Source organism: Mauremys reevesii, linkage group 13 (assembly GCF_016161935.1).
Source record: "Mauremys reevesii isolate NIE-2019 linkage group 13, ASM1616193v1, whole genome shotgun sequence".
NCBI classification, from domain to species: domain Eukaryota; kingdom Metazoa; phylum Chordata; order Testudines; family Geoemydidae; genus Mauremys; species Mauremys reevesii.
The window spans coordinates 37,749,831-37,765,806 of NC_052635.1; the positions used below are offsets into that span (position 1 = coordinate 37,749,831).

At 38.3% G+C, this 15,976-nt stretch overlaps 1 protein-coding gene and 1 long non-coding RNA gene across 7 annotated transcripts in view; one reads left to right on the forward strand and one right to left on the reverse strand.

The window, feature by feature from the left end:
- LOC120380251 overlaps nt 1-5,279 on the forward strand; it is a 47,379-nt gene extending 42,100 nt beyond the window's left edge. Inside the window, exon 3 of the long non-coding RNA XR_005587668.1 lies at nt 4,500-5,279. This is a non-coding gene — a long non-coding RNA (uncharacterized LOC120380251). The remainder of the gene's footprint in view (nt 1-4,499) is intronic.
- BMP7 (bone morphogenetic protein 7) overlaps nt 1-15,976 on the reverse strand; it is a 79,885-nt gene that overhangs the window by 30,968 nt on the left and 32,941 nt on the right. The window lies entirely within an intron of this gene.

Sequence of the window (15,976 nt, forward strand, 5' to 3'; positions counted from 1 at the left end):
GGAGATGTGCTGCTGCTTCCAGGAGCCACACAGAGCCACGGCACGCATGGAGCGGGGCAAGCCCCCAACTCTGCTCCTTGGCTGGAGCGTCAGAGCAGGGCAAGCCCTGGACCCCACTCCCCAGCAGGAGCTCGAGGACTAGATTAAAACCTTTGAAGGGCCGGATGCAGCCCCCAGGCCGTAGTTTGCCCACCCCTGCTTTAGACATAACACTCGTAACATCAAAATACACTCATTTTAACAGAGCTTGAAAATAACCCTGATGAAACATTCGGAACTCTAGGTGTTACACCTCAAGCTAAATGAACAGTTCTAGACTGAGAAACCAATGACCACATTTTAATGTCTGATATGTCTCAGTGTCTAGGATAAAATGTACCTCATTGGAAAGGTAGGAATCTTAACTTGTTTCCAGGCCTAGAGGTTTTCAAGCCATAGCACATTAAGGCTGAGATTACCTTTGAAATCACAGTTAAAAATCACACCCTTGTGATTACCATTATATCTTTTTTTCCTCTATTTTGATTCTGATCCGATTTTAGTGTTTACTGTCTTGAAAATTATTAGAACTAGAGCCTATGCTGTAACTCAAGCAGCTCACAAGAACACCATCAGCTATAATAATGTCAGAATTGAAGGCAGGGAAGGGATAAGCAAGACATCAACATTTGTTTTATTAATTATTATCTATATAAAACTTTCAAAGCTGTACCTCCTCTATAGCTCTGTCTCTCAACAAGGTCAGAGAAGCTGTTTAGCTCGTGCACTGCTGCTCTCATTGAAAGCCATCTTTTTTCCTGTGTTCAAGAGGACATACAATGGCCCAGTTACATGAGGAGAAGAAAAGAGCAAGTCTGATACATGTTTGCAGGATCATGGCCTAAGTTAAGAGGAGAAAATATCAGACTTCACTCCTTTCTTCACCTCAGCGTTAACAAACATGTTAGCAGAGATCGAGCACAGTTTTCTTGACTAGCACAGAGAGATCTTTTTTTTCTTACAACGGTGCTATAGATTACATCATTCTACGTGGTATGAACACTTAAAAATCTGTCATGTTTGACTTCATGTTTCAAAACACTGCTCCCTTTGACTGCATTCATCCATGTGGAAAATGACTGTCCCACTCGTACAGACAGAGCCAACCATGCTCAACACTAGTCGTAACAAAGCACGGTCACCCTGTTATACCCAATCGTGCTTTGTTACTATGGAAACTGAATTCTGTGGACTCTGACATCAACAGGGCAACTCGTTTGATTATATGGATGATGGGGATCCATGCTTGATACCTGATGTCAAGTAGGCCAGAGTTTTAAGTGTGGACACAGCCATAGCACATAAGTAATTTAGCAGGAAAGTGTGCTAAAACCCTGCTAGGACAAACAGGATAGCACTATTTGAACTCTAGCGCAGACAAGTTCAATATGTAAATCAAAGGTTCAATGAATCAGAGGAATAATTTTGCAACAATTCACATGAACTTCAAAACAAAACAAAACAAAAAAAAGGCATTCAAAAGCATTAAGAGTCTGATTCCAAGCCCATTGGAGCCAACTGGAGTCTTTCCATTAACTTCCATAGCTTTCTTTGAATTAGACTCTAATTCAGCACTGCTAAATTCTGCTCACCTAAGGAAAGTAATTATTTTATGCACAAGTAAAATGTATGAGTTTATCATAATCATCAATGTAAAGTGTTATGTCAGAGCTAGGTATTATTATAATTAGTAGTAGTAGTGGTAAAGAATGGGTGAGCAGATTTTTTTCATAGGTTGGTAAATCCATACTTTAATCTTCCTGGAATGTTTTCATGGTGCATTTGGAAAATGTTTTGAATATTTAAACATACATGACAATTATCACTAGGAAATTTGTTTATTATTTTTGTATAAGGCATTTTATTAAAGTCTCTAAACTCTTACTGATCTCTAAATATAATGATGACTTTCTATTATATGGAAAAATTAGAGTGTTGTTTGTTTCCAATTCACAAAGTGTTAAAAAAAAAAAGTGCCAAAAGGAATGTGCAGTAGGATGCCTGTAACTTCTTTTATCCCAAAAAAGGCCATGAGGGATTTGTGAAGGACTTTAATCTCAAATAGATTAAAGGTCCTGAATTCCTGAGGCTGAAAGATAAGTCAAAGGAAAATAGATTCCAAAAGACACCACCACCCCACCAGCAGCTTATAAGACATGTAATAGTCTCAGCTCCAAAGTCGTCAACCCAGTTGCCTGTGAAACCCACCAGGGATTCAGACACAGGCCAATGAAAAATTTGCCACATCTTGGCATCAAACATCTTGCTTAATATCTTTTCATATACCATGTGTGCTTATTACTGTTGACCCCACTAACAGAAGTAGGTATAGATTGAAATGGGAAGGAGAAATCTTTTCTTTTAGCAATTTCAGATCTATGAGAAATAGAAATTGTTTCTTAGGTGATCACTATAGCTAAGATTTTCAGACCATTTTGGTACATATTTGCCTGCCTTATCTGTGCAAGCATTTAGGGTGACTGAGGACATAAACTGGCTAACTGCACATGCAATCAGATAATTTTTCATACATCAATACATCTATTTGATTTTTGCATGCACAATTTTTTGCACACATGCACAATTTTAATACCAAAAAAATTTAATCAACAAAATACTGTGAACTTAGCAGAATCTTTCTTGCATTAAGTTAATTTTAAAAAAGATCAGAGGCTTGCATTTTCAAAAGTGATTGGTTTGGGTGCCTCAGTTTCCGAATGCTCAACTTGAGACACCTTCATGGGGCCTGATTTTTAGAAGTTGGGTGCTCTTTCTGGAAATCAGAATCCTGTTAAAGTATCTCAAGCTGGGCACCCAAAATCACTAGTTACTTTTAAAAATGTTGGCCCCTTCTCTTTAAGTTAGTGAGATATAAGGTTGAAGAAAGCAAACTGTGGGCCAGATTCGGCATTCTTTGCATACCCAAAACTTCCAATGAAGCCAATGGGAATCTTGGCTGAGCAAGGAGTGCTGAATCAGTTCCTATATTCATCTAAGCAGAAGAGAGAGTATAAAGGGGATTGCAATAATTATATTCCAAGCCACAGTCTACTAAAGGCACATGGTTCCCTCTACATGGCGCTTTATAGCAAGAATTACAGGGCTGTTCTGGTAAATTTACAGTGGCAAGAATTTGGATCTGTGATTGGTTTTAATTCATTCAGTCCTCTTGGCTAAAAGATTAACATACTGACAGTAGGGAGCTGGAACAGCAGTTAAAGAAATACCCTACATTGGGAATTCTGGAAACCGAGTAGATAAAATGCCGTAGATTGTGAATAATGGATGTGAAATGTCCCTTTTTTGTGCTAATACAGTATTTGGAGGACGCTGTCAAATCGGACTGCTATGAGCTCTCCAGACATTCTAAAAATGTTCTTACTTGAAGAAAACTAAAGAAAAACAAATGCAGTCTTGATTTTTATTGGTGAAATAAGTTTACTAGAAAAATACTGTGTTTTATTTATAATATAATAATACATCACATCATCCGCAACTGCCACTATCCTGCCACATCTAAAATCACAAGTTCCCTCTAATAATATTATCATCGTCCTAGTAGCACCTGCAATGTCCTGAATGCTGTGCCGGTAACTTGCAAATAGTCCTCAGCTCCTTTTTCCCTGGCCTGGCTCTGATTTGCCCTTGCATGAGTGAGCAAGGAAAGAGGGTTTCCACAAGGAGCCTCCCTTCCTCCTTGAGCAGCATGCACAGGGCAGATCATAACAGTAGTGCCTGCACCTTCTGGGAGAGCATATCACCTAAAAAGATGTCGGAGGAGTGCTGTCATGTGCCCCTTCTGCATTAACCCCTGGGCTAGGGTGGCCAGCACTCCAGCAGAGCACCATCCTGATGAAGAGAACAACCCCTGTGCACACTGACCAGTCACAGAAAGTGATTGCGACTCCTGAGGCATGTTCTCTCCTGATGCTCCCTCAGGGACAGTGCAATACTGCCCTTTGCAGAAGGGTGTGCGCTGAGCTCATCATTTGCCAGTACTCAATTACTCTATGGAATGGAACCCTTTTTAAGATGAATAATTTGTGCTCTCATCTTAGAATCTCAAAATGTATTGCAACAATTAAGCATCATAAGACCCCTTTAATGGATGTAACAATAACGACTTTCCTCATACATATGGATAAAGTGAGGTACAGAGAGGGTAAGTGACTTATCTGAAATCGTACAGTAAATCAGTGCCACAGATGAGTGTAGAAACCAGGGGCCTGATTCAGCTCTCACTTACTGGTGTAACTCAATAGCATAAAATAAGATCAGAACAAACAGACCCTTTCCCCCAAGTCCTGATTTCCAGCCCCAAGAGTCACTATTTAGAAACAGGAGGTTGAGAAGTACTTAGTACTTATTGCTGTGAACTCATGAGGTTCAGTATTTGTGCTACAGGGAAACAAACCTCTGGAGTCAATGTTTTGCCCTTAACCATAACTTCATTTTTTCAGCTTTTCATCATAAAAATAGTGTTGCCAATAACATCACCTAGCTGACAACCAAGCGGGGAGTTTCCAAACGTCTTCCAGAACACTGACTCCTTGTTATAAATTCAAGATTGCTAATCGCAATGGTGCATATCACATCTGTACTAGGCTTCAGGACTGGAAAGAAGCAACCTCCCTACTGCTGGATGGAATTGGGAAAGATGTTTTCAGTCTGCACATGCATCAGCATTAGCCATTTCTTTGTCAACAAATCCCTTAAAACAGACTATTTCTATTATGTACAGATGTCCAAGAAATAATGGAATACTGTACTACAAGATTAAACACTTTAATGTCAGCATATGTGCTGCAGGACTCTGAACAATGGTGTCATTGTATATGTACCAAAAGGGAGGGCTAAGGGAAGATGGGTTTAATTATGTCTAGAGCAGCAGCAAATTCTTCCCAAATGGAGTTGAACTCCAGCAAGCAAGGATGCATAGACTGGAGACTGATATTAAAACAAAGTGTTTGTGCCCTTTCTCATATTCACCCATTAGGCTTGAAATGGCAAACCTAGTTTTACCTGTCTGATTTCATAAGAATGGTGTTGAACCACCTGGCTTCCTAGAACTGCTGCAGCAACAGGAAGTAATGAGTTTAGATGATATTGGAAACCACCACATCCTGTCATCCCACATGTTACCCAGGAGTTTTTGAACATTAACAACATTAGGATGGTTGAGGAAAGAAAATGGTGTAGGAGTTTGTACAGTTGAAGAATGCCCCTAGCTGGGATTTGAACTCAAGATCTTCAACTTATATATCAGTGTTTCTCAAACTGGGGTCGCCGCTTGTGTAGGTAAAGCCCCTGGCGGGCTGGGCCGGTTTGTTTACCTGCCCCGTCTGCAGGTCCGGCCGATCACGGCTCCCACTGGCCGCGGTTCATTGCTCTGGGCTAATGGGGGCTGCTGAAAGTGGCGTAGGCCGAGGGATATACTGGCAGTCGCTTCCAGCAGCTCCCATTAGCCTGCAGTGGCAAACCGCAGCCAGTGGGAGCCGCAATTGGCCGGACCCGTGGACAGGGCAGGTAAACAAACCGGGCCGGCATGCCAGGGGCTTTCCCTACACAAGCGGTGACCCCAGTTTGAGAAACACAGTTATATATGAAGCAACTCTGCTTCTGAGTGTATGCTAATTCATTAAATTGTTCCCCCTTTAACAAATCAAGGAGACAATAGGAATTATGAAAATATGGCACTGAAATTTCTGGAAGGTTTATGAAATCCTGAAATCAAGTCCCATGAAAATGAAGGTTACTAACTGGAATTCTTCAAGATGAGCTTCTGCACATTCACACTTGTGGAGTCAAGATGCCTGTGCCACAAGCTTCCAAAATTTTCAAGAGGGCAAGTGTCCTTTTCAACCACTCACCTTCAGCAGCTGGAAGGAACTGAGGGATAGCTGGGACCACTCCCCTTGCTATACTATTAGAAACACAAGCATTGCAATGCGATCACAGTTCTCTGCAATGTGTTGATTGCCTGTCTGATGGAATGTTGTGTTGCAGTGTAGTAATAGCTAAGTTGGGACAAAGTCCAAAAGTTGCAAATTTATTTGATGGTTAGATATTGTTCAAGCTAAATAGCTTGACCTAGCAGTCTTTGTGAAGGTGCTGCTCAAGCTTACTGCTGTGTTTACAGTATACAAAGGAGAATGACATGTTTGAATGTACCATTTGCCACTTAAGGAAAGTGGTCATTCTCCACTAGAGCGTATATCCTGTTGTTAAGCTTCTAGCCACTAAAGTTTGCAACTATTAGATATTTTGCTACTGACAAATACTAAAACAAGTTATCTTGTCATAAACTCATGGTGACTTGGGATCACTACACTTGAAAGAACATTATGCCTTGGGGCCATCTCTCCCTTCTGTATTTTACTATTGGACCAACCGGAGAGAACATTGTTTTCAGACCTATGATTTTTTAATTTCTTTTCCATTCTTCTTGCTGAGCATGAAGAAATTTTTAAAAACTTTACTCACAAGGTAGTGGTTTTCAAGCTCATATACCTCTAATTATCTTTCCACTAGAACTAGATTATTTTTTTTAAAACACCCTTCTGTTCCTGATTACTATGTGTATATTATTATATAGCATAAAGTTACCTAGTACAGCAAGCAAAAACATTTGCAAAACTGGTATAGAAAGGAGGACTGGATTCTGGACTGGTACAGCTGGTTTAAGGTATTTTAGAAGTAAATGAAATCAAATGAGAATTTATAATCCTTCCTGAGGTCTGGATTCCATCAGACTAAACTCATTAGGCATTAAGGTGCAGGTGCAGCTAAATAAAGGATTGTTCTGCTTTCTTTAATACCATAGATTCACATCATGAGTTCAAAATAAAAGTCTTTTAAAAGCACACATATATATTTTGTATATCTATTGGCAAGCCTTAAAAGAGAATTGATGGAACCTTCATATACCTCATTTCTGTCAATGGAATTTACCCATTTCTGCACTGATATTGACTAAGTACTGTATTGGAGAATAGTGTGGAAATAGACTTCTCTATGTTGAAATGTTTAATTTCATTTTCATATATGTTTTCCTTTCATCTTCCGAACAACTGCCCAGATAAATAACACAGATCTAATTCCTCCTTAAATGTTTTATTGTCATTGCAATTAGAGTATACCCAACATTTACCAAATCTTGGGCCCAAGCCCACAGACCATCTGGGAGGAGCACAGAGGGCATCCAAGCACTGAGGATTTTCAGGATTGGGACCTTTGGATGGTTTATGGTTATACAAAAAAAAAAATCCAAGAATCAGTTTTCCAGGTTTTAAATCATACAGCCAGCTGGACTTCCTAGCTTGGATCCCAAATTCCTGTATTGTTGAGAATGTAGTTCCCGTGACATTACAAAATAAGCAGGAGAGATCAGATATGTGACTGATGCGAATCTCAGCCCTTGGTTGTAATCAATAGAATTTACAGCTTGGAATGTATACTTTCTGAGTTATGCTGTGATACAGTAATAGATTAGACCTTTTTAGCCTCTCTGTGCAGCAACAAATATCTGCACCTTTCTAGGTCAAGCAGTCTCTGGAAGATTACAGATCCTTGCTGTGCCAGGGGGATTGCAAACTATTCAGGGGAAAGGTATAGCTACCCTGGAGGTGAAAGCTCAATAAGAGTAAAGATCTTCTTTTTGGACCCATACTGTGGAGTTCTTCTGCATATTTCTGTGAGATTTCTTTGCTGGGATCAAATGTAGAATACTGGATATTGTGATGCATTATGCACAAAAGATCTTAAAAATGCTGTTTTGAGAGCAGAATTTCATCTTAGTTATTCCAGCCAGAGGGGTCAGCCTCTTTCACTACTGCAAGAAATGCTCAGTGACCCATTTCACATTTTAATTTGAGACCCCACTCTTCTTGTGTGCCACCAAGCCAATTCAGATCAACTGGGCTGCTCCTGCTCACAGCTTTCTGGATCTGCAAGTATGGGAGCTGAAGGCAGTCTTTGGCTCAGAGTCAGCAGACCTTCACTGTTTAGTCTAAGACCCATGTATTCTTTCAGACTTCTGCTTGAGATGGTATCTGGGCATATTCATACAGCTTATTCCTTTGTGGGAGGGGAGGCTAAAATAAAGATTATTTTCATTGACAAAGAGAAATGAATTATGTGCTATTTTAATAATTTAGTATATGTGCTCAGGAATTTTGAGATGGGTGAATTAAGAATACAAAAATATGCATAAGTCTACTGGGGCATTGTGTATGGAATGATGGTGGTTTCCCACGCTGGGGGTTTTATTGCAGAAATACTTTCACGCCATGTGTAGTTTAGAGTTCAGATTTTGTTGGCCTACCGTCCATTACTAAGGTCATCTGGGAATAGGGAGAGACATATTTGCTAGCAGTTTAACAAAATATAGGCGATAGAGGCTCTCACTAACATTAGACCAAAGTGGTCTCCTGGAGTCAATCCTTAACAAATAGCAATTTTTTTCAGATACATTTTTTTGATTGCAGTACTTTTGTATTAGATTAGCTGTTTAGTACTCTAGTTTCCCGAAGTCAATTTTATATGAATGAATGAAATGAATGCAACATAATTCACACTCTATTGTGTTGCATTATTTTAAACACTGCACAAATGAGGCCATGGGATTTATGCACAAGGGGAGTTAAGGGTCCCTCATAGGACCAGAATACAAAGCATTCTCCTCCAGTTTGGTCTATTGCCAACATGTCACGTTCAAGTGCAGTACTACTTTGCCTTAGGACTTTAACTGCCAATTATCACTACAGAAAGGGAAAAAAAAAATCACAAAAACTTTGGACACGCTGACTTAAATAATGCTGTCATGTATACCACATAATTTATAGTGAAATGGATTTATCAGCAAAACAAAGGCTACTGATACCTAGAAGATATTTGGGCCTGCTGGAGTATTTTTGATTCTGGATTCTTTAATACACGCCTGATTCTTCATTCCTTGGGTTGGCCTTAATGTGGCACAATCATTGACTGGTTTCTGTGGGTCATGTAGTCTAAAATTCCTGCAGTTTTTATTATAATGCATGCTAATGAGTTGAAAGAGTTATTGTAGTCAGTTACCAAAATCCCCTTCACTTAAATGGGAACACGATCTGACGGTATGTGTGATTAGCATCCCTGACTCAGTGCTGGGCAGACTGCTCATCATGTAGGATAAGAGATTTCACTTGGGCCTGAGTATGGAAAAATCTTGATCTTCTAGTGATCCTGGCCTAGAATTAAATGGCTGTTTAGTCAAAAGATTCTCTTTCCACTGTCAAGGATGGTGAGATCAATAGTGATTATTTTCAGCTATTCCTTACTGAAGCTTAGTACAAGTATATTTGTGTCATTAGGGGGTCTAGTGGTAAAGCAGTTAAAATACAAGTGGGCATGTTTATTGTTTCCTCTAGAAGGAAACAACCAACCACCAGCAGCCCTGGATTTTCCCGGTTTCAAATAAACATTTATTGCTTCATGTAGCTAACAGACTGTGAGGCTAAAGTTACATTTTTTCTTAAAACAACAACAAAACCCCTCCCTTCTCTTAACAATTGCTGAATTTTTAAGTCTCTGTTCAGAAAGGGGAACTTAAACCCAGCAGAATGTTTATAGCACCACACAAGGTTCAGGAAAAGTGATGGACAGTATTCTTTATTAATCTCTAGAGAGTCCCCATAGGGTTAGAATTATTGCATAGTAATAAATAAATAAATAAAAGTAGCAAGACTGAAATGTTCAGAGCCTTTTTAATGGTACCAGCAATTAGTTTTAAACTTCTTGAAAACTGTTTTTTTGGTTTGTTTGTTTGTTTGTTAGCTTCCTGCATGCCAGCATAATGGGTACCGGTGATTAATTCTTGCTAGTTATGAATATTTGCCATTTGGGATTTTATAGATAATAGACATATGCTAAGAAAAAAATCACATATTAAAATAATCATTCAAATCCTAATAAGTTGTAAGAAACAGAATTCATTATTTATAACTTTTAGCTCTTGTATAGTGCTATTAAAATGATAGACCAGATCTTGCATCTCTACTTGGAAGCAAAGCTCCCATTGTCAATTGGAGTTTCAGGCATGAATTAGGCCCCACGTAAAATAAATTTACCTCTTAACTTAAATTACTACTCACAAATATTGATGCTGTGTTTTTTTACAAGTATTTTTGGTACTTCTTCCAGGTCCTTTATTTATTTACTTCACTGCCATTGAGCTGTAGAGACCACAAATTGGTAAAATGTTAGGATGTGCGCAATCCCACTGACTCCAACAAGATGCAATAACTGGAGGCAGAATTTAGCCCAATAGCTGCATTCATGGAGTTAAATCATGCCCTCATTTACAACCCCATCAAACTTGATGAAGATGCTGTGCCAGATCCTCAGCTGTTGTCAATTGTTTTGACTCCATTGCCTTTAATGGAGCTGTTCCAGTTTAACTGAGGATCTTGGCCTGATTACATTGACAGGGTTGCATGGAGGTGTAATTCAGAGCAGAATCTGATTCACTGTTAAGACCAAGGCTAAAGAAAGGAAACTTTTTTCCTACTTGAAAGCAATCATGCATGGACAGACAACTTTTTTTAAAAAACAACCCCTGGAATGATAATTGGCTTGGTCTATGTGAAGTTGTTCCCTCATTAGGAACATAGTCAAATGAGGGTCATGCTAATTTTAAAAACAGAGGATGGCAGTGTATGGTTTTTAAGAGCTTCCCATGAAGATATAAGTAAAAGGATTTTCTCTGCTACAAAGCCTGCATAGTTTCCCAGGCCAGGTGGACCTGATACTGGCTGCATGCTGAAATATCTCATCCCCACCCTTCAGGCACTTTAACTGTAAGTCTTTCCAGACACACTGACTAAACACTTTCAAGATGAACCTAGAAGGGTGGTGGTGGTTGTTATTTTAGCCATAAGCTAAGTATGAGCTTGTTGATCTAATTGCAAAATGAGCTTTTACAAACTTTGAGGAATATTTGCATCATCTTTAAAAGGGCAGAATCAGCAAAACTCAAAATCTGAACATTGAAAATTCACAGTTCTTCTATTTTCAAAACAAGGCAGAATTTTTACTCAGCATAAAATTTAATTCAATGTGACGACAAAAGAATCTAACTTGGAAGCAGTTCCAGGAAGATAAAGATGGTAAAGAATAACATGTGACCTCAGAGATGCAACAGAAACTTAATACTCTATGGATAGAATTTTTCAAACAGTTTGGAAATAGTTGAAGTTAATTTATGAGAAGACTTGAGTGACAAAGCACATTACTTGAAGTGCCTTTCCTTCACTAGGCACTTTCTAAATTCTTTCTCTTTCATTTCTTTATTCTCAGGAGACTTTTAAATCCACTGAACCAAAACAACACTTTGTTTGTTGGTATAGTGAAACACTGGCACAGATGGTAGAACACTGCACCTGTTCCAATAAAATGGGAAATTTGTGAGATACAAAATCATAGCACTCATTAACAGAAGTGTACTGAAACATGGACAGTTTGTACTTTTTGAATACCTTCCTGGAAAGAAAAAAAAACACATCTGTTTTTATCATGTTAAATTTAAAATAAAATAGATGCATTTAATCAAAAATTTAGTTCTTTTTTGTGTAAGAGACAACACATGTTGTTAAAGTAAATATGAGTACCTCTGACTTAATTTTTTTTTTTAAAGAAAGTAATTTGGTTTATGTACTGCTATATTTTAAACAAAAACCCTTTCTTGGTATTTTTAATCAAACTGACAATATAAATATACAGCCAGATTCTGTCATCCTTATTCATGCTGAGTAGTACCTCACTGGCTAGTCTCAGAGAAATGAATGGGGCTACTCAAGGAGTAAGGTATTATTATTGCAAGTATAGGTGACAGAATCTGTATCATAATGATCAGATAACAAAAATGTCAGTTTTAAGCTGCCAATAAATAAATAAAAGCATGCTGGGAATAATTGCATCCACAAAATCACTCTTGATAGCTATCAGCGAAATTCACTATGTAAAGATTGTCTTTGGCGCACAAGTAACATGCTGTATAACATCTGACAGACAGAAAAACTGGATCCTAAATGAGAAGAAACATTAACTGATAGCTAAACAAAATATAAATCACTTCAAACATTTCTCCCGATGATCAGTTGCTATTGTGGAACAACCCATACATCTCTCTCTCTCACACACACACACTCTCTCTCTCTCTCTCCCCAAAATGTCATGAAAATTCCTAAGTATCATTTAATTTTGGCAGCTCTGCACTGTAAAGCCATTTATATAAAACTGTGGTTGGCAGCTCTCACTCTTCCATGGGAACAAATTAACATTGGCATTCCAAACACAGGAAAGTAAGGAAATTAGAAACACAGTTTATATTTGGCCAGCACTTTGAAATACTGTACCATGCTACTGATGTCAATTAATGAAAAGCAGAATTTTGTGGAGAGGGTCTGGTTTTGAGACATATTAACACACGTTAAATATGTTTGCACAGGAACTAGATTGTAAGCATCTTGGTTCCAAAACAATAAAGCAATTACACTAAAACTTGTAGTCTCAGAGTTGCCATTAATTCAATCCACTCAATCTGGATCTCTAACAGATTCTCATTGCACTCAACATGTAGCTGACACAAATGTTTAAAAGAATGAGAATGTTACTCGGGGGCCTAATTCTGTATTCTTCCTCACAGGCATTCTTGTAGAAGTCAACAGACCTGATTCCGATCTCAGTGCAAATCTGGAGTAACTCTACTTAAATTAATGGAGTTTCACTGATTTTTACACCAATGTAAATCAGATCAGCATCACAACCTGAATACGGTCCTGAAGCTCTATTCAGGGAAGTATGGGCTTCAAAAATAAGCACTTGAATTTTCATAAATATGTCAAGATACATATTTTTTGTGAAAGATATTGACAAAATCATAAAGTCTCTTGTTTTTACATTTATACAAAAAAAATCTAGGTGGCAGATAAAATGATGACATAACTCTATTGACGTCAATGGAGTTATGCCAACAGAGAATTTGGCTCTACAATCTTTACACCATATTGTTTATTTGTGCTGAGGTTCAGATATTTTGATACCAGTAATCTTTCATCACTGAGGGTTCTCCATATGAAACATGTCTTGTATTAAAATGTATCACATTTTTGTCAAACAAAATATTTGTTAAATTCTGCTTGTTACAAAGACAGGAATTCAATGGTAGTTCAACAACCTGGATTCAAATAATCATGATAAGCAGTGACTAATAGGATCTGGTTCATGTTTTGATTATTTGCAGTAAGGGAAACCTTTTCTCTAAACAACTAATTTCTAAGATTAGGAAAGAAAACTATCTGAAGACTCAAAATGAAATACTGCGTACTGATTATTTCTGTATAGGGATACTTGACCAGATTCAGAATTCAGTTATCCTGGTGTAAATCTGGAGTGATTTTAATGTAGTTACTTTAGATTTACATTGGTGTAAATGAGTGTAAGGGGGCAGATCCAATGGAGCTATGCCAATTTACATGGCTGAAGATCTAACCAAAAATCTGCTCCTAGGCCCCAATCATATAAACATTTATGCTTGTCCTTAACTTTATCCATCTGAGTTGTCCTATTGAGTAGTCCCACTGACTTCAGATGTTTACAAGATCAGAACCTTAGTTCTGAAACTAACTTTTAAACATACAGGCCACTAATTTATTTTAAAAGGTGATTTTTTTTTACAATTAATAACTTAAATGTGTTTTTAGCTAACTGAATATTTTGATTCTGGCTTGGAAGAAGTTGACTGTATTTGGAAGAGAATTAAAAATACTATGTCCTCCTAGTGCTGTATATCATCAGGTAACCTCTCTATCTGGCCACTATTAATATTTCCTTAACTTATTCAGTCGCTCAGATGACTTCATCCATCATCTCAATGTTTCTCTGGTATTCATCGACTTAGAATAACTTAGATATGTAAAACTAAATGTGTTACATTTTAACCACATATTAGCAGTTTCTACATAAATATTAGCATTTCTTCACTTGGTCCAAGGACAGAAACCATATTAGCACTACCAACATATTTGATTTAACTTAACTAAAAACAGAGGCTCTTGCAATTTAATATATTGATTTTACCAGTGGGACTTAAATCTTTTATAATAAGTGTACACAGCTGCACCACTCACCCTCTGCCACTTTTAAACCTAATCCCCACATTCCTCCTGACAATAACATGACAGGATCCACACATCCTTGTATTAGCCTTAACCCCGGTGACACTGCCAGAATGTATTAAACTAAAGCATAGCAATGTCCTATTTAAAAGAAGCCTGTTGACAGCCTTGACTAGGCTTTAATAGTTAATCTTTTTTTTTTAATTAATGTTTCCAACCCGTTGTGCAACCTTCCCCACCCACAAAAGTGTTCCAAACTGTACACAAGCTTATTTACAAAAGAAAACTTAAAGATTGATTTTCATGGTGTATGCTAACAGGCTATTAAACTTAGTCTGAAGAGAGCATGGTAGAGACAATTCTCACACAAGCAAAAGGGAGGGTGCTAAGGGAGGGGTAGCATATCCTAAAACAATGGTTAATAATACAGTATTTACCACTTCTATAAAGCAAGGCACTGCAGTCCTTACTTGATTGGAGGGGGGGGGGAACAAAAAAAACCCTCTTACTGTGGGATCGCAAGATCTGGTCCTAAGGGCTTGTTTTCTTCAAATTACCTTACCCTACATTGTGTCTGTTTTAAACTACAGGTCCTGTTAAGGGCTTCAGCTTCCAGGGATAATATGCATGGGAGCAATGAAGAGAGTATGCTGCTGTGGCCAAAGTTACATCCTTTGACAAGGAGCAGACAGAATGGACCAGCCCTCCAGTCCTATCCAGGCCTGCTTGCCAATGTAGCCATTGGAAGAGCAAGGATTGGGATTGTGACTGTGTCCTACACAGAAGTACAAGGGAATGAGAAGCCTTCATGTTCCCTTTCCTACGCCATTCACAGGGTCAGCTACAGTCTGTACCCTAAATAATGAGTCAGTCTGCACAACTCCTGTGTGAGGCAGGTAACTAACTCCTAGTCTCATTTCCCATTTTACAGATAAGGAAGCTAGCATGAAATTCAGTAGGATTGGTCTGTACATTCCAAGAATACTGGATAGCTCCTTGCTACACAGACACAATATTTCATTATTTTTGTTTGAGGTCATTTGCTACAAACCTTTCCCCATAAGGTAATTCCACACCACCTAAGCACTGCTGGATCCATACTGTCTGAAACTATCACAGGGCATATCTGTTCAGGTTTGAGAACTGGAACAGGAATAGAGGGCAGCGGTGGAGGGGAGGGGGGAATCTGATGGTTTGGCCTAATATATGGACCAAATCATCTGATCATGAGCAGACATTCAGGACCAAGATTTAATCTGCTTTGTTTCATGTGGGAGATACGTGAAGATCAAAAGTTCAAATCCAGGTCAAATATCCTTGAAAATCTTTGATTTATATAAGCAGGAAAATGAGGTTTAAAAGAAGTGATTATGAAAGGGTTACTAAAAACACAGCTGTACACGTACTCTTATATCTAAGACTCTCTAAAGCAAAACCGTGTGACATCTATATTAACCTTTGGCTGTACACCAGTGAAGGCCTGTAGTGAGCTGGAATGCAAGGCAGCCCCTTCCAAATTTTAACACAAGCCAGGTTACAGCTGCAAATGCCTGCAGCCCGTGCTCACTTTATAAAGTATTCCCCAGAGGAAATTTTTTAACTGTTATAGAATCTTTTTCTAATACCCTACAGTGTTAAAGCCTGTTATTAAAGGGCAAAGAGATGGTTCTCTATGCCAAACACTTGTCAACAAAAAGGATAGCCAGATGGTATGAAATAAAATGAAACTTAGGGGCTCTTCAGCTTCTTGATTTACATTAACAAAAGCCACTTTCACACACTTC